At 36.5% G+C, this 2471-nt stretch overlaps 1 long non-coding RNA gene across 1 annotated transcript; it reads left to right on the plus strand.

The window, feature by feature from the left end:
* Positions 1-2065: 2065 nt before the first annotated feature.
* LOC109591381 (uncharacterized) lies at positions 2066-2421 on the plus strand. The gene is made up of 3 exons (XR_002189792.1): positions 2066-2267; positions 2313-2341; positions 2394-2421. It is a non-coding gene; the product is annotated as an uncharacterized LOC109591381 (long non-coding RNA).
* Positions 2422-2471: the final 50 nt, after the last annotated feature.

Raw genomic sequence — 2471 nt, forward strand, 5'->3', positions numbered from 1 at the left:
CATGGTGGCACGTGGCTAAAAGGAAAGTTATGGCTGATACTGGTAGATCTCGCTCCTCCAAACGTCTCAAACTTGATCCTGATTTCGTTCACGAGCTATATGATGATCATTGTGAAGAAGCAGAACGCTATCTCTCTCCACCAATTCCCACAAATGAGCTCTCACCAGTCGATAGTGGTCCAGTAAAGGAGGTCAATCTTGCTTCTCTACCAGTTGAGCTGGTACAAGAGATATTCAGATTGCTGTCAATCAGAGATAAGATGTCCTTAAGACTAGTCAATAGACAGCTTTACACAGTGTGTTCTGATCCTTATTTGTGGAGAAGAGTTTTCATTGATGATGCATATGGTAAAGCGAACGGTCCATTCGTTAAATCGACTTTAAAAACATGTCAACCACATGTACAATCGCTTAGTTTAGAAGGAAAGCTACCATTTAGTCAATACCAATCAATAGTTTTCAACTGTAAAAACATTCGTAAGTTGAATTTTTACGGGTTTGAGATTAATATGGGTGCATTAAAGAAGATTCTAGTTTTCCCTACCATGACACAGGCCCCTCTCCCTCACTTGCAGTATTTGACACTCTCGATATACAGCAGACAGAGTTATGAACTTGTTGAGATGCAATTTTTGTGTTTATCACATTTAAAGAAGCTGGTCATCATTACGAATTATGATACAGCAAGTTGGCAGCAATTCAATCAGAATTGGGAGCGGAATCATTGCCTACCTCGTATATTTGTTCTTGTGAGTGATTTCATTTGTTCCGAAGATTACTCAGTTCCTAATATGTCCCAGCCTGCTTATTTTGTTTATCATACTAGATATCGTCTTATTCTGTAAGTATGCTATTTTTGAAGGGAAAGATGTTGCTCCTGGTCTGCCAGTTTACAGCAGTCAGCTTGGAAATAGTATTACTGTTCTTCATTTTGCTTTTGTATCCATATCACTTAAGATCTTCAGTTCCATTGTCAGAGAAACACTAAACATTCTAGAAGTTAGTTTACAGGGAAGTACCTTATTGGATGGTGTGGATGCCTACATGGCTCCATTATCACATCACTGTCTCAAACTGAGGGGGCTAAATGTATCAAATTTTAATCCTTATAATACATGTGGACAACATGGCATAAGGACTAACAAAGAGCATTTTTGGTGTCTTTTATCAAAAATGAAATATTTAGAACTTTTGTCCATCAGCTACTTTTTGTTACCACCTAATGTTTACTCGCCATCCCCAGGAAATAAGGCTTTACTTTTGTCAGATTCGGATAATAATACGATCGGTTATATCAAGAGTATGTCCAGACTCAAAGGTCTTCATTTATACTCAGACTATGGCATTTGTGATAAATGCTATGGGTCGAACCCCATTTTAGAATCAAAGAGAAACACAAACCATGATCGTTTGATTCATCACTTTTTGTTTACTACAATTTCAAATCTCAGATATTTGACATATTTGAGAGTTGAATTTTCGTGGCATCATTCTGGTTTGACCAATGGACTAGAAGAAGTCCTTCAGCATTGCCATCAACTCTCAGTTCTCATTATTATTAGAGCTGTGAAATTGATACTACCAGTCGATCCTTCACTGTATAATACCCTCACTCATTTTTGGCTTAATTGCAGGGATACTTTAATCACTTCTGAATTTATTGCCGCCCTGGCTATCAATAGCAGAAAGCATTTGAAGCATTTTGTTGCTGATCTACAGCCAACCAGCATCAGTATAGATATCCTGATAGAATTGATTGAGTCCTGTAGTTTTATTACTTTTCATTTCTTATATTTTCTAAAGGAATGGTATGGAGATCAGTATAAGCATTTGTCATCTATGGCTAGGAAGAGATTCCAATACTTTAGTTTTGGGGACTTGTCTTCATCAGAGATTGAAAGAGACAATACTGATTTTGAAAGCTTGCATTCATTAATGTATTGATCTCTACCATTTCAAACTTATCTATCATTGTGGACAATAAAATAATTATCATTATCAGTTATATTAAAATTATAATTGAAATAGTATAGACTTATTAATTTGGACATTGAGTAACGCCCACGCTAATAAAGGTGTGGCTTGTATGTAGGTGTGGTTCGTTTGCATGGAGAATGATTTCTTGCAGCTTCATTGTTGTTTTCTTTGCTTTGCAAGCTTCCTTTACAAAATCAGACCAGATTGAGAGGTCACTAGATGGAAAGAACTGGCAGTTATCAGATTCTGCTGGAAAAGTCTTCCAGCCACAGTCTCTGGAATAGCCTACTGTGAGTTCGACCTTTTGTTGCAATAATTGTAGAATACTTTTATAGAGCACAGAAAGTCATTTATGATCTTTATTGTAAGTGAAAGGGTCAATTCCTTCTTTTATAATTACAATATCTTGCATGCAGTTGGTGAGAAACTGAGAATGATTCAAATTTATCATGGATAGCGTATGAGACAACATTTGATTTGACTAGTGATGATGT

Source organism: Amphimedon queenslandica, unplaced genomic scaffold (genome assembly GCF_000090795.2).
Source record: "Amphimedon queenslandica unplaced genomic scaffold, v1.1 AMPQUscaffold_8318_Cont19737, whole genome shotgun sequence".
Taxonomy (NCBI): Eukaryota; Metazoa; Porifera; class Demospongiae; order Haplosclerida; family Niphatidae; genus Amphimedon; species Amphimedon queenslandica.